The 22,590-nt window shown below is 37.7% G+C and overlaps 1 protein-coding gene across 1 annotated transcript in view; it reads right to left on the bottom strand.

Annotated features, from left to right (window-relative positions):
- lrrc4cb (leucine rich repeat containing 4C, genome duplicate b) overlaps positions 1-20,885 on the bottom strand; it is a 40,484-nt gene extending 19,599 nt beyond the window's left edge. The window contains exon 1 of the mRNA XM_086144013.1: positions 19,843-20,885. The gene's annotated coding sequence lies outside the window, so the exon portion shown is untranslated. The remainder of the gene's footprint in view (positions 1-19,842) is intronic.
- Between the last annotated feature and the right edge of the window lie 1,705 nt (positions 20,886-22,590).

The following is a 22,590-nucleotide window of genomic DNA, read 5'->3' as shown; positions in this document are numbered from 1 at the left end:
GAAAAATATTTACAGTTTTTATCAGCAAAAGTACAATCTCTGACGCTGGAGCCCTTGGATTTTCCGCCTCAGTTCCAAAAATTGAGTACTGCATTCAAACAGACTGCCATTACAAGTTACAAAATTTGACAAAACAGCTGCTGTTTCTTAATATTCAACAGCTGCCATTACAAGTAAATTTAACTCAAACATGAACCAAATACTGTGGGTAATGAATTTGAAATAATGTCAGGATAAGTTAAAGCAACTACCAAGTGATTATGTGACTGATACAGAAATTCTTGTCTGTGCCTTTAACCTTCTGATTTAGATATCACATTTATATTATATTGTGTACTAAAATGATACAAATAAGCCTTCAGTATAAAAAACACAATTTTGTTTTTTGTCATTTTTTAGCCAACAGTAAAAAGACCTTAAAACTTTACTTTAAACATTAGAGGGACATCAGGCTAATATCCCAGTTATTAGGCCTTTCTTTATGGATGTGCAATGTCTTCTCTGTGCTAATATGGATATATTACAGATTCCCAAGCTTCTTTGCTTGGACTGAAACATATAGCAGGCCAAATGAAGACTGCATTTTCCATAGGTATAAATAATTTCCCCATTGTCAGACATTGACTGAGATGTTGTATAGATTTAATGAATGTACGAATGACAATTAGGTCAGAATTAAAATCCCATTTTGAGTATAAGACCAACATTTCCAGATCATAGATACTTAAATGGCACATGCAAAGCTTAACATCTCCAACTTTGGAAATTCTAACTTTAACAACCTAAACACATCACCTTAAAAACTACAGATATCAGTATTTTTATACCAAATATTCATATTTGTCCATGTCACTATCATATTCACAGAGATTTTGACAAGAATGCATGGTTGAATTTATTGCCTGTATGAGCTAGAGATTTCGCTCCAAAAATGACAGGAACAAATTATTTAAAGAGTCTTTTACATCAGCTGCCAATGTGTTTTGTAGCTCTCATGTTCACATTGTTTTTTTATCCTTCATATTCCTTCTGAGGAGAGAATTGTTTCACTTAACATTTTCCGTCTTGAGTCGTGATTTTAAGTAGATGAAAGCAACTAGGGAATGACTGAATGGAAGATAAAGGGGAAGCGACAGATGTTGGCTCAAGTCTCTGTTGCTCCTCTCTCTCTGCCCTGGTGTAAAAGTAGGTGTTCATCCCCTGAATACAGATGGCATTACACAAGCAATCCTCTAAACGGCTGAGACACACCAACATGCTAGTGTCTGGAATTGCCTGCATCTATCTAAGACGCCTCTGCAATGCCAAACACCTTTTGTTAATCTCAGTGCCAGGAGCCTTAGTTTAGGGTTAGGTGGTGAAGGCATTTCATATTACCATTACTAAATATGTCTCCAATAAATGTGCTACCTTTGTTTCCCTATTGGCCTGGATTTCATTGTGAAGAGTCGAGAAGCAGTAAGTTATCTAGAAAATTAGAGAAAGTCTGCCTAGCTGCTGGAAGGAAGTCTATAGCGTAGAATCAATGTAATGGAAAATACGGCTTGAATGCCCTGTCACCTTAATAAATTATAATTTTGCTGTGGTGTCTCGGCTCCAGTCCTCTTCCTTTGTGCCTCAGTGGTAGATTGGCCTGAACTCATGAAAATTAACATTAAACACCATAAAGGCAAGCTGAGGAGGAAGCCTGCAAGATTTTCACTAATTAAATCACCCCTACTGTCGCATATTTCTAAGCCCTTTTCTCACATTCTGTGCTCATTGAGTAGGTATGTGCTGTAGGAAGTCACAGTTACTATATGGTACTATGTAATTCAGACAGGTAACATATTTCTTTTAATAATACTGTCCTGCTAAGTTAGGAATTATCAATTGTTTTAATAGCTAATCCAGTAAAGGCAGCTGAGAGTCTTCTAATTGCCAGCTGATATGTAAAATTAAACTAAAATAAGTTAGACAGAGAAGAAAACTAAAGTAATGTGTCTGTTGGAATGGAAAATAAAGAAGTAATACTTTTATTTGCAAATCTGTTGCACTAACATTTCGATGCCTTTTGAACATCTGACTGGCTCTCCTTTTCCGTCTGATTTCACAAGTTTTTGAATACCAACTAATCACAACCAGTTTTCCAATTAGCAATTCATTTGTATTCACAGAATTTGTTTGAAGAATAGAAATATGAACACAACAATAGATTTTTTGTAAATGCCACCATAAAGTTTTTTTCATTCCATTATAGCACTGAATTGCCTAAAACGTGTATTCTTTAAATAAGCTGGATCACAAACAGATTTCCATAACCTGTAACAACATTCTTTTAAGGGAAATGCCCTAGTACCTATTTTTGCAAAGCATATGGCACATTTAAATTATATGCTCTCTAGTCTTAACACAGCACTCAGAGCTTCTGCCATTAACCAAAGAAACCAAGTCTAAAGTCAAGAACACAATTTGAATAATGAAATATGCCTTCTTGGGTAGAAAAAAAATGACTGTCTGCTCTTACACACAGACACATGATTAGATCAAAAAAATACCATTATCAGATACAAAAAGTTTGCATTTCCAACATCAAATTTGTTTTATGTATTCCTTTTATAGATTCTATATACTTCTGGCAGCGTTGCAGCTGGTACATGTATACAATTTGAAATCTGTGTACCATTTTACACCATTTTACATCGGTTAGAAATGGACCACCTAAGGGGAAAAAGAATGCAGAAGAAGTCAGTATTTGACAGCTGTGTCCGCAAATGACGTTTGTCATATATCACCTTGGATTAGGTGCACAGTTGTCATCGAGGTTTGAACTGAAGAGGATACGTGCTGCACCAGTCAGCAAGTTCGTCTGTGATATATTATCTGACTTGCAAGCTGTGACATGAGGTTAGGTTCTGATAGCCAGCTTAGTGTTGGGTATTGTTGGTAGTTGGCCAGATTCCAGTTTCTTAAGCTATAACATTGACTGAATTTTTGCTGAGACCCTCATCCCCAGCTGACTTTGACCGTTACTGCTGTAGCTAATTAATGTTAATCCATTAACAGTAAAAAGGAAGATTTTGAGATTTTGGCCAAAGGTTTTGTTGAAGGAAAAAGAAACCTAATTTTATGACCCCAGGATGACACTTTGTTTGTATTTCAAGTACGATTAGTCTTAAGAGAAATAACAGCACTCCAATCTCAGTGAAAAAAACCTCTTCAGTGCAATCATTGAAATATCATTGTTTGAATGCCATGCACACTCAAGGAGCCAATGAAAAATACAACTTAAGGTTCAACAGTGATCCCATTTTTATGCGATACATATTTGATAATCCTGTCATTCTTTTGTGGTTTATCTTGGTTTCAAACAGAACAAATGCACCAGAATAGAACCAATGTGGGCCACCTTTTAGGAACATGAATTAATATTATGTTTTAAATATTTAAAACAAGGATCAGCTTTGTTAATCTCTGTTGAGGAATGTGAATCTATCCATCTGTTTGTGTATGTGATGGATGATCTGTGAGGATTTTTATAGGGGAGAAATGTGTTCTTGTTACATCCAAAGGTTTATGCTGATATCAAAGTGGTGCCAATCATTCAGTGACAAACTGTTTTGACAAAAATGACAGCAATTCTCACGATGGTGCCTTTTGATTACTGCAAATGGGGCAAAATTGTAGGCTGGCATAGAGACATGAGGTGTTTGACTCAAAGGGCCCTATCTTCCACCTGGCAGGAAGAAACATAAAGTGCGGTTCAAGTGTCATAAATAATTTCCTACCAACACAGCTGTAATTTTCACACAGAGTGTCCTGTTTAAACTGCAAATATACCAGCAATCTATGTACCCGAAGGCCAACTGAACTTAGGGGTTTTTGTTTTGCTAACAGTATTTTGATGTGAATTGTAATCAAAACAGTTATGATTTTATCAAACATCATGAGACCCGGGTTCTATAATCAGTTGTGGCATATCACCTATTTTTTTAATCTGCGAAAGACTTTTTCTCCACATCTACTAAAAAAAGATGGTAGGTCCGAAATGGGAGTGACTGTCCTACATGAGGTGTATATGCCTATCTAAACTGATCAAAAGATATAATTGAATATTAGTGTATGTATATTCAACTTGCTTGGTCAGATGGTTTATTGGGTTGGACAGTGTATTGGGACACAGCACAGCCAGATGGTCTTCTAGACAATGACCACATACCTGTCCTATAGTAAAGACCCTGCTGCTGTTATCTTCACTTGTCTCACCAGGCTGTAACAGACATCTGTGATCTCCTGGCAGATGATCTGGAGTCTAACACCAGCTGTCCCATTGCACTCCCTGTTGCCATCAAAGTCACTGTTGGTCGGCATTTCTTTGCAATTGGGTCATTCCAGCTATCCCTTGAGTTCTACTGACATGTCACAGACGAGTTGAAATTTGGCCATTCGTGCAGTCATATTCAGTTACCCTGATCATTTGAACTCTCCTTCCAAAACACACCTAGGAATAATTACAACACTAACTACTCCTTAGCTTCTTGTGACCTATTTTGTCCAGCTGTTTAACAAATTTGGACACATCTTACTTTCACTTATGTTGGCAGCTATTTCCCCATATATTCCCCATTTCTCAAACCGAGAAACATTACAGTCTATGTGATGATTATCACACATCACCTAATACTTAGTCTAATGAAAATAATGACATAGATAGTATGTGCACCCCCCTTGTTACAAAATATTCAAAAATGCTTGATTTGGTTAAAATAACGTGCTTCATTTATGAAGTCATGAACGTCATGAAGTCATGAACGAAGACAGATGATATCCAATTGGGTTACACGTGGTGATCTGCTGGAGGTTTTGATAAATTGCGCCGCATTTCTGTGTGCAGCTGTGGTAGTGAAATTCAAATGCAGGGATCATCTCTAGAATACTGCAGATGAGGGCTGCTCAGTTGTTAAATATAGTACTTTGATCACATAATGGGCAAAATTTGCCACAAATCCACACCATTACAGTAATTGACCAACGACATAGCTATACCAACATTGTTGTCCTCACATAATGTAGATGAGCTGAGTTTTTATTTTGATTGTCACTTAAAATTACATTGTTGTTATTATGTCTAGGAGTGACCATATTCTGTAGGTTTTTATGTGTACTTTTTCTGTATACTCTCTCATCCCTCAGCTGAGAATTAGCTGACATACATTTTCTCATTGGCACTTCCTGGAGAACTATACTTTATTGGTGCACCTATGTCTGTCTGAAAATTATAGCAGTTCTGAAGGTTAACAAGGTTTTCTTTCATTCAAAATCCTCCACTACCACCTTGCACTCAAACACACTCTCTCTCTCTCTCTCTCTCTCTCTCTCTCTCTCGCTCTCGCTCTCGCTCTCTCTCTCTCTCTCACACACACACACACACACATACACATACACACACACACACACACACACACACACATGCATGCACGCTGAACTCAGAAACACATGTACAGGTGGCTCAAAGGACCCTCTTGCAGTACTGCACTTTCCTCTTGATATGTTCAAACAGAATATACGAGCTTGAGGGCTTGGATGATGGCCAGGCTCCTCTCCTGGATTTTGGGTTATAAACGAGTCCTCTGCCAAAGGACTGCCGGGTCTTTTAAAGCAGGACTCAGCTTGATTGGACACACTTCTGTTCTGTTCCTCTGTCCCGACTGCAAGCAAGCCAGCTGATCAGAGGCAGAACAAAACCAGTCTCTTGGAAAACCAGTCTGCTCTCCGCCTCTTGTACAGTATACAGGAAACATGCTCATCATTATTTGTCGATGGTGTGAGATGCTGTGAGCAGTCCTGAATATTATGATATATGAAGTCTCTGTTACAAAACAGGCTTCAGCAGATCCTTTCAACAGGGAGTGAAGTATAAGGAACAGTGATAAAAAAAACAGCATTATTATAATTTCATGCAATGCACCAAAACAGGGGGTAAATTTTGAAGTTTAAGCAATGTTTACGAGTCAGTACAGTCTGCATACAGCCTTGCTCACAGTGGTGTTTTTAACATCTAATTTGTTCATGAATATTACAGCATGTACCATTTGGTGCATGAATATGAAATAGATGGAACCAAAGGCTCTCCCCATAATCTACAGTCGGCACACGCAGCCTGTCGTCAATTCTCTAGCTCTGCAGCAGCATTTTCTCTGGTGCATTTAGCCAATCAAAGATAAGCCTAAGCAGGATGTTAGTGTTAGTACAAACTATGCGTGAATAACGTGAATATGATGTTGTTTCATTGCCAAGGATATTTTAGTGAATCACAAGCTCTCTTCTTTGCCCTCTGTATTTTTATTCACTGTATTTCTAATCAGCACATTCATACATGAACAAACACTATTAATAGTATGACAGCTTTGATTCCAAAAAAAAAGGCACCCCCTTCACATGGGCAAAAATTTGATTGTAATGTTTTACTGCTAGATCAACAGTATGTTCACTGTAGAAACAACACTGAAATATCGAGCTGCAGCGCACCATCCGTTTACACAGCCTTTAAGCCACATGGCTCTCCTCCAACATGTCCATATGCCCCTTAGCGTAGCAGAATTCAGTGACTCATGCTACATACCCTTCATGTATCACAAAACTACTCGCAAGTCATACAACATGGCTGGTGGCCTGCCCTGTTGGTGGGTTATTTGCAAACGCATATAGTGATATTTCTACAGCTCTGGTTTCAGTCGCTTGACATGCAAATTGCTCAGTTTAAGATGAATTGTGTGGGGGAAGATTTTCTACAAAAAGGATATTACCACTCATCTACTACCATTAACAGCTATTATTTTCATGAGAAGTAGTGCCCCTTTTTAGGCAATGATATGAAATGTAAACAAAAAAGAAAAAAAAATTGGGAAGGAAATACATAGATTATTGGATAAGGTTTCTGAATTTGCACCGCAGTTTCAAAAGAAACAAAGAAAGATCCATAATGTGATTATTAGCCACTGTTAAATATACATGCAACAGTAGCAATCATGTTTAGGTCTTTATCAAAATCAGCCAAACTGCTAACCCTAACCCTAACCCAAATGCAAAAACAAAATGTGAATTATTTTTGCACAGTTGAGTATTGTAAGCAACAAACATCTTTGGTCTCTTCAGAACAAGTATTGCAACAATGTCGAGAGCGGAGGAAATTACTTCATTTGGGAGCATAATGCGTGCAGACAACATAATGTTTATTGCACAGCCAGTCACTTCATCAAAACACAGTCTTGCACTGACATATTACAGCCAATTTAAATGCGGAATATTTGAAGTCATCTAAGATAGTTTGAAGATACTACTTTTGCAATTGGTGGTGTGATGTGTATTCTGCTTGCGCGTTTATCCCTGCAAGTGTGTTGGTGTGTTAATGTAATGAGTACTGAACTCCCTTTCCCCTCATGGAAATTGCAACCGTTAGGGTTCCAATATTCGGGTAATATTTATTCCTCCTTTCAATGTAAGTTATTTTGGAGACCCTTCCAGAGTGCAAACTCTATCTTCAGTCAGTATTTTGGTTCTTAAGGCAATAGACTGGGTATGTGTAACTGAAATACCAAAAGGTCTGTGTTTTGAATTTCTGGTCAAAATTAGATTGATTGCTGAGGAAATTTTGGGGTACATTGCAATAGCTTGTTTCATTTCCAACCATACACTTCTTAAATGTCTCGAAATGTTTTCTGGGGCCAATTATTCTCAGCTAATGTCTTTCCATTGATGTTTCAGTTAGCCATTCTTATGAGCTCATGCATTAAAGCAAGGGAACTAATCCTTGGCATGTATTATGACCTGTTAAATTACTTAAGTTAGCATTTCCAAGGGAACTTGGGTCTAAGTTTAGAGCAGAATGCTGCCAGGTTGCATTAAATACAGTTCCAAGATACTTTTAAAATGGTATCTATACTGATGACACAGTAATCTTTATTCATGAAAAATAAATGGATAGATAAATAAATAAACAAACAAATGAATAAATAAATTAAAACTGCATTTTAATTTTCCTCAAACAAGGCACCAAGTTTAACACTGAAGCATAGTCAGTACTTAAAGTGATAAAACAACTGAACATCAAATTAAGCAAGGAAAGACTGAAAAATTGTCTTTTAAGCAGAAATTCAGAAGAACTGACCAACTATAATGATCAAACATTTATTTTCATGCAAGTCCAAAAATTAAAATGAACCTATGAGATTGCATTATGAAATAGCTTTCTACTTTTCATATGAAATCTTTCAATTTTCTAAACCACAGTGACTCAGGAGTTGACTTAAAAATTAACTACCAGTTTAACCAATAACCCCCCAGGGCCTGACTTGGTGGTATTTTGAAGAATTGAGGTTTTCACCCTAAAGTATAGTTGGATTTTTTTTCTTAGAAACAGGTGAATGGCAACTGCACTTTCCTTCAAATGCTCATGCACTCAGGTAAAATCAATGATTCATCTTTTGTCACTGACAGGACACAGCATCCTATGTAAGCATTTGTATATCTGAAAAAGTGAACCCTTCTTTGGCTGAAAGCCCGGCTGGTCCTGTTACATTTTTAGTTGTAGGTGATTACATGTGTAGCACTAACGTCTATAATGTTATTACCCAGCATATTCTGTTGATTATTTTCATATCCAAGGTTTTAACAAGATAATTTAGCAAGATAACTCCTGCTTGATTTATGCCAGGATTCCTTGCTTGGATAACTGTAAGTCCAAGCAGCGAGTGCTGGTGAGATAAGCTTGAAAAATTAAACAATCTATCCACATAGGCTTTATATGGCAATGCACACTGCAAACTAAGCTAAAAGCCTAACAACTAATTAAGGACAAATTTTGGGGGGTCCCATTTGAAATTTGAGGAGCTGAAAACTCGTGATGCAATGTTTGTGTAATTTAAGTAAGGAGGAAGTATATGCGGCTGACCAAAATTCCAGCAGGCATTTGTTTCAATTATGTTTCATTTATGTTTGAATGAAACTGAGTTGATTTGTTATCATAACACTGAAAATACTAGAGTAGGAATTTTGGCTGAAAAACAACTAAAAGATTCATATGATAATGTGACCTAAAATTTGAGACCTGGAACACTCAGGCATGTATCTGTCCAGCCGTCTACTGACAAACATGTATCTGTCAACAGAGGGCTGTTTTCATGTCATTTAACTAAAAGGTGGGGAGGATGAACATTTCCCTAAAATCTTGTAGTCAAAATCACAACAGAAAAAAAATGAAAAAAACAAACTATATTTAGTACTACACAAACATGTTTGCCATTGCAGCTTGAGAACAGACTATAAGCCTCCAACAGGCAAAACTAGGCTTGGTGGAACACTGTTTGCATCTCTAGCAATATGCTCAGCCATAAAGATCAAGTATTGCAAACTGGAACATTTTTCCTTGTTTACACCTTTGAATCAAGGATTTTCTCAGTGCAAATTTTGATCACAGACAGGCAATTTTGTTAATCTAAGATTGAAAACCAAAGGGAAGTGGTCTATCTGTGGCAATAGCTGTGTAGAATTGATCAGCATTGCTGCCTGGCTTTAGAAGGTCCCCTGCATGGAGAAAAATGTGAAAGACTCCCTGCTTTCAACAACATTTTCAAATAAACAGTTGGAGATTATGTGTTTTGCAGCACTTCCTCTCCAAAGAAATCGAACAGAGTGGCAGCTAACAGAACTTACAACAACTTTATTAGAACTTAGCAAATGGTCCTGAACACAAGCTGGATAAAAACAAAAGAGTTCATGGTTGGGGCATTTCATACATCCAGAATTTCTCAAGGAGGGAGAAGGAACAGATGCAATCAAGATATATCAATATATTGATCATAGAATTATACAATATGTAAGAAATATGGGGTAAACCATTTCTTATCCGTTTAGTGATCATCGCGTAACCAAATGTTTTATTTGCTCTATTTATCTATAAGTCTATCTATTTATCTACGCTTACTATAACCTTTATAATTTGGGGATAAAACTGTGCAAATTGGTAATGTGTTTTACATGAGTTTCAAAGGATTTTGCTGGTCAGACACTGTTGTTAATATAAGATTTGTTCATGCTGGAGTTTTTAAAAGCAGGCATGTTGACATTTTTCATTACAACAGACCCCATCTCCAAAGATGTTAGTAAACTACTTACGGAGACGGATTATTTCTTATTACCAATTATGTGTACTTCCACATATTAGAAAGACTGTAACTACCGTGGGCTAACAAAGCACTTTTTGTCTCTTATCAAACTCAACATTTATTCAACATCAAAACTTGAATGTAAACTTCAATGTGTTGGGAATTAATGCAGTTCTCTCTCTGGTTATTTACAAATAGGATAATGGGAGTAAGGGTGTGTTCACATTATGTTGCAAATGCATTGTAAGTACTCCAGCTGCATAGCGTTTCTAGCCAAAGCTTAATACATTTCACAGCAAATAAAAGGCACTGTGTGTTAGTACTGAAGATACAAGAATGACTGAATAGGATCATAAGAGGATTCTTCTCTGTGTTCCCTTGAATATGAAGGATAGAATTCTCTTGTTGCAGGCAATGAGGTTGACCAATAATGTATTAATACATAGCAACGAGGAAACTAGATGCTCTAACAGCCGTGTTCATTCCCTGGAAATCACTGCGGTTGGGAGAAAACCCTTGTCATAAGTGTGGAAAAATTAAGCAGAGGCGACTGAGCCACACACCATAGAGGAAATCTTTTCAGTCTTACAAGATTCCCTCCTCGGTTTACTAGTGTTTGACTTGGCGCCAGTTGCCAGGGTTCCATCTATGCCAAATAAGCCAATCTATTACATTCCAGCAACTGCAGTTGGCTGTGTTTGCCAAAGCATTAATGAACCACATATTTATTTCATTTTTGCACACACTTGGTGACTCCCCTCTTTGTATCAAGGATGCCTGTCTGATCCAAATAGTAACATTAAAAGTCCATGCATGCAAGCCTCCAAATAATACTGTGATATTCTGCTTGAATAAATCTCAGATAAATGAACTGGCGGGTGATAAAATATATATTATCATGTGGGGAATTAGATAACTAAGGGGAAGTTCCAAAGAGGGAGAGAGAAAGGGAAGAAGGGGACTGAACATGAGAGAAAAGGGGCCTCATCATGACAGTCATCAATTCAGCTATTATCCCTAATTCTCAGAGGGAATATCTCAGTAAGGCGGAGTAAATTTGAGGCTGATAAGCAGACAATGAGATTTGCCCAGGCTTTGAGACAAAGCCTCTCCAAGGGCTTGCTTTCACCTACACTACATTTGAACTTCGCAAACCAAATGAAAGAAATGGGGCTTTCTTGGGTGCTGACCACTTACTATGCGAGATGGAAAAAGGGCAATGGTCAGATTTGTTAGTGGGTGACACTTTTTAAAAATATCACATATTCACTGTGTCTGCAGTGTTTGAGTTTAAAATAACTTATCCTCCACTTCTTCCCCTTTAATTTGTGCTATGAGAGAAAAGAGAAATGAACAGTGAGGGCAGAAAAAAATTAAGGGCAAATGTTGACAGGTCATTTTGCAAAGTCAACTGATAATTTAACATTGAACATATGAATCCATTACCACGTGCAAGTTACTCTTCCACAAATTGGAAACTGTGGCTCAAGGAACTTCAAAAAAATAACAATTTCATTGATGCAAATAAATGGGTTCACGATGACCAATATTGAAAGGAAATGAATGCAAAAAAGACATATAGTGAAAGGAAATATAATAATAGAGCTGTTGCTCTTCAGCAAAACATATAGAAATAAATTACATTAAAACAAATTTGTTTTTGTTGTTGTCCTCAATATCAGAAAATTTGGCCTGATCCCTGTAATTAAAGGTAATTGTGTTTTTCCTTTCTCCTTAAAGTACAGTGGTAGAAAAGAATTGTCTACTGACTTAGTAATATCCAAACAAAACAATTATTCTGCTGTATATCAAAATCCAATCATGTAGTTGTACATGAAAAACTAACAAAAAAACAGACAATTATTTCATATGTATCTTATGTTAGCCCACCCTGAATTTCAAATTGTAGTATTAAAGGCGTGCACTCATGTATCATCAAGAGCTTTCACTATTAGCTTTCAGTGCGGAAACTACATTGTCTACACAATACACAGTCTGGAAATGTTCCTCTTGTTCATGCATTTGGCGTGCAATCTATGTCTAAGGTTCCATCAGTTTTTTCCTGTTTCACTGACTTCTCATAAGTACCATTGCATTTTCCAATACTGTGAATACATTTATGTATGAATAGGAGCACTGGCCCTTAACATTTTCCTAGCAGATGAAATGTAATTTCAGACATGAGCAGTATTTATTTTTTTATAAATCATCTTTGTATTATATTTATTTGTATTATCTTTGTACATTTTGCGTTGTTTCACTTGCTTGTATTCTATGAACTACTGGTTTTTTATTGCTTTTGCCTAACTTTTAGACATGATGCCCGGTTTTATATCTTGCATCAAATATAACTTCTCTCATCAAGGCATCTTTCAGGATTTTCCCAAATGGCTATGGATGTTTACTAGTTGTAGAGGTGACAGTAAAAGCTTTTTCAGTGCAGGGAATAAAATATATGAATGAAATACACTTAATTGGTTACTTGGCTTTTGATTTATTACAGATTTAAGATCATTTATATTAAAGGCTCAACATCTAACGCAAGACTAGTCAGAAGGCCTTATTAACATGTATACCTTTTCATGTTTGCCTTTGAGACAGCCCTCAGGATTATCTTTTCCTTACATCTAAATTTTGCAACGCATATCCATATTATTTGTAGTGAAGTAGCTCCTTACAATTTAACAAAAATTCTGTTCTAAAAATTGAATTCATGGTTGATTTAAATAGAAAATATCTAAATACTATATATATATATATATATATATATATATATATATATATATATATATATATTTATATAAAACAATCTTATAATTTCCCATTTTCTGGACATTGATGAGGCAAGATTAACAAATCCTGGTTTTTAACTTGGGAAACTGTGGTTAGGGTTGATCATAACTCTGTATAACTTTAATACCTGCTCATCTTATACTGAAAACTTTAATACCAACTCATCATGTACTTAATGTCCTTAATGTCATAGTTCATTCCTTGGAAACCATTCCCATTAATGAATACTAGCAACTGCTCTTACATACTTTTCTCCTTCAATCTGGAGCTATGTGTATTCTGTGACATAAACACATCAATAAAGGATTCTACAAAAGCTTTTTCTAAAGTCTGTCTGTGGCACAATCTAATGATTTTATTAATAAAACCAGACAACCAGACAACCAGACAATGTGATATTTCCCATATAATAACAAAAACATACATATTTGACATAATACATATCATTTTAATAAAATGTTGTTAACATTTACTTGTATAGAGATCCATCACAAAGGACAAATTAACAAATAGGGAAAAAAAGCTATTTAAAGTGAAATAGCACATTACCAGGAAAATACATATAAAAATGAAATAAATTAATCTGCCTTGTATTGTGTCTTGGTTTAACTGATACCCTCACACTCCAAAGAAACATTTTCAAATGGCTTAAAAACTGAAACTGTTTCACAAAAGCCATAATTGCAGGCATTGCAAATAGGGCATTGTTTACTGTGATTATGCCTTTTTTCTAACAGTAGGCAGTTCTTATCAGTGGCTCGCATTACAGCAACACCATACCTATAATCAGAGGGAATACAATGACTCTTGCATTATTACTAGATTGTATGGTTTATAAGGGACTCTTGACAGGATTATACTGTCTACAAGGTATTATGGCATCTTGGGAGGAGGTTGCAGGCTGCAGAAGATCCAGGCAGCCTGGTCATACTGCAAGCACTACTATCATTTTATTTCTAACTGGTAATGCCAATGGCTAAAGTCAAAGCAATGAATCACATACAGTACGTGCTATGATTGGTGTTCTTTTTACGGGCAGTCAGGCTTCACAAGCATCAACAGTGTCATACCTCGTGAAAAGAGCAGCAGGGGGTCTGCAGGCATATATTCACTGCCGCAGTTATTTCATACATCACCATATTAATATCCATTGATTTAGAAATGTAGACTTATGAATGGCATAGAGCAGGATTGGCTGAATAATCCCCTTTCTATTGCACAAAGCACACTTTGAACAGTGGAGTGAATACTAAGTCTCTCCATCTTGACATACTTTGGACTCTTTCTCTCCCATCCACTCCAACCCATTCAAATAAGCATGTCTCTGTACTTGACAAAAACACATGTTTTGCGGACTTACTAGTGGAAAGGTACAGAGAACTACCCATGAAAATGTAGCCAGATGGACCTAAGACTAATCTCCTACAGCATTTCACTCCTTATTTATGCCTCACAGCACACACTGTACATATTCATACATCTTTTGGTATTACTTAACATGAAAGGAAAAAAGACAGGCCTGGAGGGACTGCACTGTTTTCCACTTTATCCAGACTGAACCTCAGCCATAAATTATCACCATTCCCAAGACAAATCCTCATATCACAACGAGACGGATGCAGAAGGCCAAGACGACGATATAAATTGATGAAACAACAAAACTGTTTCACGTATAGAAAAGAATATTCTTCAAAAACATTGGCTGCCACCATAAATCGCCAAATGCCTGAGTGCCATGAAGAGGATAGTCATATGAAAATGAATCAGCATTTTTGTCAAAGTCTTTAATACACAAACATTTATCTACCCCAATTCTTAGGTTCAGATTTGGTGTAATTGAACAAACACCATTATTGTAAAATTGGGCATTTAGTCTGTTTATGAAGTTACTCTGTCGTTTTTTTTCTCCATTCAAGTCTGCCAGACACGGAAAGATAGTTAGAATAAAATAAATAATTAAGGTCATTATGGACTCATCTTTTAACAATTTTCATCACTAATTGTTTCATCTATCAAGTGTCACACAATCATAAAATGGACTGAATGGAAAATCAAAACACCTCCTGGCCCCATTTCTTCAAAATGCATTAAAATGCTGACAAACAAATGATTTGTAACATTTTACTACATCATATTTTTCAGGCCTGCCTCACTGTAGTTTGTATAATAGCCAATAAGTGCAATTTTAAAATACTGATTTGTGTCTGTGGGCATGATTTTTTAGGCAACACTACGCAATACTTCCAAAGTGATACATTATAGAAAAATTATGAGAATACTTTGTGAAACCCATGTATGCTGTCGAATACTGTCATGCACTTTGGGGTTAATCACAATTAATATGTTGAAACTTCAGTATCAGGCAGCACGTTGGGTGGTATGTTAAGTTTGAAGCATCAAAGGAGAGCTTGATTTATCAATTTCAACCTCGACCATGTTTTTTTTTGTAACCTGGTTAAGAAATCAAGTGGGATTTTTTTTTTTTTAACTGCTTTCATTGTATTCCGTGGTGAAAAGGGGCTTCTATTACCATATTTCTACGAAAAAGAAAAAAAAAAAACAACCTAAAGATCCATTTTGTACTTTAATCTCCATTCATTTGTTCTTCTTGTAAAAAGCAATATTACGTGCCATATGTATGTCACATCAGTGAACACCAACAATAATATTGGCACATCGACCCATCAGTCGTTATACATTTAGGGCTCTATCAATGCAATGGATGTGATTTAAATCTTCTTCCCGCACACCCTGAAATTAACTTTTCACTTGGACATACAGAATGCTGCACCCTCTATTTCTCAGGGAATGTCACTGTTTTTTGTCCCTAAATCAGACTTTTCAGCCTGTAATTACAAACTGAGTTGTGCTCACATCACGTTTCAAATTCTAAACAAGCAAATGCTAATTGTGATTTTGCACTTGATGGATAATGGTAAAGAGAATTAGCACAAAAATGGAGCGGATGAAGAAATTGATATGCAGGAATGAGAATGGAAAATTGAACTTATAATACAGAGCCCTAAACACTCTGGTCCACATCTGATTAATGTGCTGAATTCCAACCCAAGTTACGGTGATACACAACATATTATAAAACACAGTACTCTATCAAATATCATACTTCAATGACAAATCCATTTTGAAGAGGCCTTTGTCAGTTAGTGTTGAAACCTTTCTAAGGTACCCGTAATTCTTAATTTCAACCATTCTCACTACAGTCATCAAAAATATATACAAAAAAAAAAAACATAAAGTGCGTAAATTAAAAAAAATCAAAAATCATATCAAACGGGCACAGACAAACTCATGTTTAAAACTCATGCTGGGAAAAACTAAATAGATAATATACAGACACAAAAATTGAACATAACATGTCCTGACTATTAATTTGTGAGATGAATTCATGTTTTACAACATAAATGTATAATTTTGATCTTGTCTAATCAGTTTTTTTTTAATCAGACCTATAATTTTAACATCAGTCTACATTGGGTGTCTTATTTTTGTTTGGGATACTTTTTTAGGAATCATATTATAAACCCATTGGCTTCTTACACACATGTCTGCCACTGGTCTGTAAAATTGCTCAGTGATTAACATCCCACCATGCTTTGTGCTGTGTACAAAACCCCAGGCTAAGCAAGTTCTCTCATTATTTTGACTCCTGTGGTTTGAACAACTTTTCTGTGACTATATTTGAGGGCTGACTGTTCAAGGTGTATTTGCTGCTACTGCTGCTGCTCTAATTTGCATTGTTCAATAAATGCTGTTTGATGACTGCATATTTTGGATAAGGTGACAGGAGAGAGCTACACCTGGAAAGAGCAAGCACATGGTACCTTACTTGACACTTTTGCATTATTTCCTGGCAAAACAGACAGAAAAACTATTAATGAGTGTATAACACATGCCTAAGGTGTACGAAGGCAGGTTGTCAGACAAAATTAAGAGAGCTATATTTTTCTGCATCATAAAGCTTTAATTATACACAATTTCCCCTTTTGTGCATCAGGTTGTACAAGAACAAAATCATTGGTTTTTTGAGGAGGAAAGATGACTCAATCTACACCCTGTTCTGAACCAGTGGCTGATTATGCGTATCATGCATGAAAAGATATCTTTTCACCCAAATGCTTTTTTCCCCACAATGAAGGCTTCTGTCAAAGCTGTTCTGGTGAGTGGTCCTGGCATGACATGCATCCATTTGGTCCCTTTGCATGCAGGTAAATGCCAAAATCTAAAATGCCTGTCAATGTGATCACATTTACTCTGCTTTGGACTCTCTATCCTGAGGAAGGAGGGCTGTAAAAAATATCACAGACCCACATGGCATGACAAGCCCCAGAGTTGTATGATAAGCATGGAAATCATGTTCATCACCCTGACTGCAATGGTGACCAGGTCTGATTCAGGCAGGGCACTGAGAAACACAATCATTGACTACCTTTAAAGTTGAGACGATGTTATTTCTGGTGAAAAAAGGCCACATTTCTCCTTGGGAGCTCTAGGCTTCTCCACAATCTCAAAAGTGCAGCATAGCAGCTCAGATGGTTCACGGTGGCTCAATCTCCTATTGAGACATGTTTTGGTGTGGGCTTTGTCACAGTGCCTGAAAGTTATGTTAGAGGCTTTCGCATCTTGGTTTATACACACGCACACACGCACACATGTATATATATATATATATATATATATATATATGCAGATTTGTAATTTATTTTCTTCTATATAATATGTTGCTATAAATATAACAGTGAAAAACAATAATTGGTGTGTAGGTGGTACAACCTGTTCTCAGCAATGCTGACAATATTGAACATTTGAGATCCGGAATTTTCATATAAGCACATACTGTTCTCTTCACTTCATTTTGACTGTAACTTTGAATATGCCAGGTATAGGTATCAAAATGAAACTACAACAATCCATGTTATAATAATAAAATCACCAGCTCAGATTGATTATTCTCCAATGGTTCACGGTGTTGGAGTCCAAAACACAAAAGCCAATGAGCTTTCATCATGTATATTAGTTCTGTTTATATATATAATTATCTGCTGTTTTGCATGGTATACAAATTTGAATAGATACATCAAAAAATTAAACATTATTTGGGAAGCTAAGACACCGCTTAGAAACTGCTTGTCAGAGGACATTAATGTCCTTTAGCAGTCAGACATTTTATTCCTCCCCCAAACTACTTCACAGCAAAGTGGTCAAACCCGTCAAAGAATTGATTGATCTAAAGACAGAATCTTTTGCTTCCAAAATCCAATACAATGGATTGTCCGTACCCAAGTCTGACATTCATCTAAACAGGTTAATTGTCTTTTTTATGCCACAACTTTCCCCATTTGAAGACTTTGTAATGCTTTGTGTTCAGAGACAATGCAAAGCTTTGTCCTGCTAATCCAAGAAAGACAGCAAAAAACAAAAAAAGCACAATTATCAAAAACTCAGGTGTTGGAGAGTTATCATGTTTTATAGGATTTTAATAATGGTTCTGTCTTTTGCTGGTTAATTTAAATTATTTTTTCTAAATATTCAATTTATAGATTGTCTGAATTTTTGAAGAAATGTAAATCAGTGTTTAAAGATGAAGATAATGTCATCAAAAATCCAGAATTCACTGATATTAAACTTATTGCCCAAAAAAGCTTACACACCAGAGAAGACTACATTGAGCTGAAATTATATCAATTGGATCAAACACCACCGCTCAAGTATTTGAATAATGATAATGACACAAAACATTTCAAGGGGAATCTAGGGACCAAACATCAACATTCCTGCATAGCTTGAAATAATTCAATCACGATAAGTTCACTATGACACTCCAAACTAGAAGAGCAAGCAACAAGATTGTGTAGATGTCTGCCAGAATGTGTCCTTCACTGAAAAGGTTAGTTCTTAATATAAACACTATAAAAATAGCCATACCAAGGCTTTCAAAAATAGTGCTCTGTAGCCATTCAAATAAAATATCTTTTTTTTTGTATGCATCATTTTCAGCACCTTCCTCTGATGGACAGCTCCTGTACAGGATCTTTTGCCCAAGAAACAAGTTCAACACAGTGCTTTGCACTTCTGGTTAACCAGTTCAGGCTGTTGAAAACGGGTGACAACCCGATTTCTGGTTGAGGTTTACCACCACGGAGGCTTACTGAGGTTTTGCAGGAATACTCAGTAAACATGCAGTAGCATGGCGGGGGGACCACAGATGTGCTAGAGCAGATTCCGTCAAATAGAGCTGGAACTGAAGCTCTTGTTTGCGTTTGTGTGTGTGTGTGTGTGTGTGTGTGTGTGTGTGTGTGTGTGTGTGTGTGTGTGTGTGTATGTGTGTGTGTGTGTGTGTGTGTGTGTGTGTGTGTGTGTGCGCGCGCCACACACCGACTCAAGGAGCCCTTCCTGTGGACCTGCCTGCCCACCTGGCCAATCTTGCATTTTTTTTCTTGCTGCAAACGTGTATGCTGAGAATACCTGAACAGAATTTGAATTACCGTATGACGTCGGCCTTTTCTACCGGTAATGTCTTGCTGGCAACACGGAGTATCAAAGACCAGTCGACCAAGTGCTCAAACACACAATTTCTTGCAGCAGCTACCCTCCATGCTGTTCCTCACTGCCCTTATCTCGTTCTAACCAATATAGCACACACATACACACACACATTCACATATGCACACGAACGAGGATGCGACAGTCATCGTAAAATGCCAGCAGAGATGAAAATGGACGCTCTAAAACACGCAAAAAGTATCATTCTATATATTAAAGTCTGTGAGGGAATGAGAATTTGAAATTAAATGGGAATGAATAGTCGCCCCATCGTGCCAACATGCAACACCGTCCACACCACGCCAGACATTGGGCGAAATTCATCTGCATGTAATGAAATACTTACGCATGTTCTCGAATAAATCAAATGGGAGTTTAAAGGGGTGCAGGGGGAAAAGATCAGCAGGGCCCCGGTCCCCGTGGTGAAGATTTGCGGTGTAAGAACGATGCACAAATCTCCATGTGAAAACGGATCGGAGGCTGCTGCAGTCCGCTCGCTCTCGATCACAAGTCAGGATGCTCGCCTGTGAAAAATGTCAAACATTCAGAAAGAGTTGCGTGGATCTTCGGCGCTTCCACCATCCCCTCGGTTACAACGAGCGCCGACGTAAAAACCCTCCGAAAAGCAGCAGCTGCTGCAGCAACACCAGCGGCAGAGCCGGGACTCGGAGATATTCCTGTGGACTGAGGGGGAAATCCTGCAGAGTTTTTGATGGAGGAATCGAGTCAGTGATGGCGCCCCTTTTTATCCAAACCAGTCAAGTCCAAAATTGTCACCCATCGGCTCACTCCTCTTTGGAAAAAAGAAGAAGAAAAAAAAACACCATGTGATATATGCTTGAAATAGATAAAATATCCAACTGAACATATAAAACGAAGCGGGTTAATTCTTTTTTTGGGGGGTTGGGTGGGGGGGATTATTCTGACTTCTGCGTGGATTACGTCCTCCCCAAAGACCCACTACATAGATAAGAATTAACCGTTTAACGCACAGTTGATAAGGTCAGAGTAGAAAGGGGGTGCAGGGGCGACCCACAAGGAGGAGGGGGGCTGGAAAAAAAAAAAAGTCTCGAGAACGCCTATTGGATAAAATTAAGGATATCGGTCCTACTGCAACCATCACACGCGTCGCAACAGGACAAATGGGTTGCCGTAGGGTGCTCTAAAAATCACACAGCATATGGCATACGGTATTTCTCCCGAAAAGGCTGCCATTTCACCCCCCCGCCGCCTCTCCCGGGAGAAAGAAGCCCTCGCATTGATTGTACAAGAGCGGCTATTCGTGATCATTCCGCCCGTCGGAGGCCGGCCCCGCGAAGGCGGCATCACGCGTGTGTTGCAAATGAAGCATGTGTTTGCCACTGGCTCCGAACCGTCCCCCCCCCCTCCTCCTGCTGCAGTCCGTGACTGGAATAGCGAGCACGTTGAAAATCACGGTCGGCTCCGCGTGCGTGTGCTTGTGTGGGTGCGCTCCGGTTCCCATATTACCCAGGGAGCACTTTAACTTTGACCATTCTTGCCTGCGCGCCCGTCTGCCATTTAAATCACCCGGTCGTTAATTATCAGGGATCAATAGCATTAACGCACAAAGCCTCGATCTGATGTCTCCGCGGTGCGTGTGCGTGTCAACGTGTGTCCGTGTGCGTGCACGCCGTGACTCAGTTGATGAGGTGTGGTTGCCACCTACAGGCGTTCGTCTCGATCCTTCCGTCCAAAATGGACCGTTGCCACTGTCTGCATCCACACATCCCCACATTAGGAGCCGGCTGGATATGGCACTGTGACCACCCTATTCAAATGGGCCACAAAAGAAGATGACATGATTTATGATTGAAGTCACAGCGTTTGTTATTTTTAAAATTTGAGATGTTTACATGCACCCATGTAGCGGTGTATTTATTTATTCATTTTACAAAAGCAGAAGAAGACAAAAGTATCCTAGGCAACCTGTTCATTACAGATGGTGTATACTGCCAGTGGGCCTTTAATAGAATACATTTCATTCAGGGCAAAAATCCATCATAGCACTGCCACGGGAGATTTAGTGACTTGGAGGCCTACAGGTAGTTAAGTCAGTTCACATTCATTTGATCTTTGATGAGCAGGCTGTCCCATTAGATGATATAATGTACTGCAAAGTTGGCTGTGTGACGGAGTGGCTTCTGGTCAGTGGGGCTCCAGCGCTTTATGAGATCGCTAAAGACAAACGTGATGAATGTAAATTAGTGTGGACTATCCCTTACTTATTATTTTGATCACATACAAAAAAGGACTGATAGTCTATGTATATATCTGGCGGTTGCAGAGTAACCAGCATTATGGTTATATTGCAACTGCAACAATACTTGGTCTGCAGTATTATCACCCCACAGTGATTCTGAGAGTATTGATATTTGGCATGATAATCTATATTCAGCCCAATGCAGAAATCAAAAATCATGCAATTGCAATTACTCACTGCAGTGTCATGACAATTAAATGAATGTTACCCGATATAACATCTATTCACAACATTTCCAGAACATGTGGAGAAACATAAAGACATTGATATCTATCTAACTATCTGTCTTTCTGTTTGTCTGTCTGTCTGCAGAGTGCCTGTAGAAGGATCCCAGAAAGACGGCAAATCTCAGATTTGTCCTTGTGCTGCAACACGTCCTTTGAAGCATAAATGTCAATACAAAGTAAAATAACATTCTGTATTCCACTAATATGTCAGGATGAATGAGAAATAGACTCGCCTTTTGGGTGGACAATACAAAAGCCCACAGATTCTCTGTCCTCTGGAGATTTATAAACATCTTCGGTGCAAAAAACATTTCTTCACATTTGTATGCAGACTTTTCACCTACTGAAGTCAGAACTTTCCTCCTCATGCATAACTAACAGGGTAGCTTGTCAAAACATAAGTGAAATAAACACCGTACCGGTTAATGAAGCCAAATAAATGACTTAGATAATTTTTACAGTTAAGGAACAAATCAGTACCAGGTTTCCAAAAGCTGACCTTTGTGATTTCTTTTTCGCTACATAGCCCATTGATTATTAACGACTTGACTTCATTGCATCTTTTCATACGCTGCCCGAATGTAAA

The sequence above is a fragment of the Fistularia commersonii genome, chromosome 3 (genome assembly GCF_037954325.1).
Source record: "Fistularia commersonii isolate RoL2024-O1a breed Wild chromosome 3, RoL_Fcom_v1.0, whole genome shotgun sequence".
Classification (NCBI taxonomy): Eukaryota; Metazoa; Chordata; class Actinopteri; order Syngnathiformes; family Fistulariidae; genus Fistularia; species Fistularia commersonii.
The sequence above is the reverse complement of the archived record's forward strand: the minus strand, read 5'-3'. Positions and strand labels throughout refer to the sequence as shown.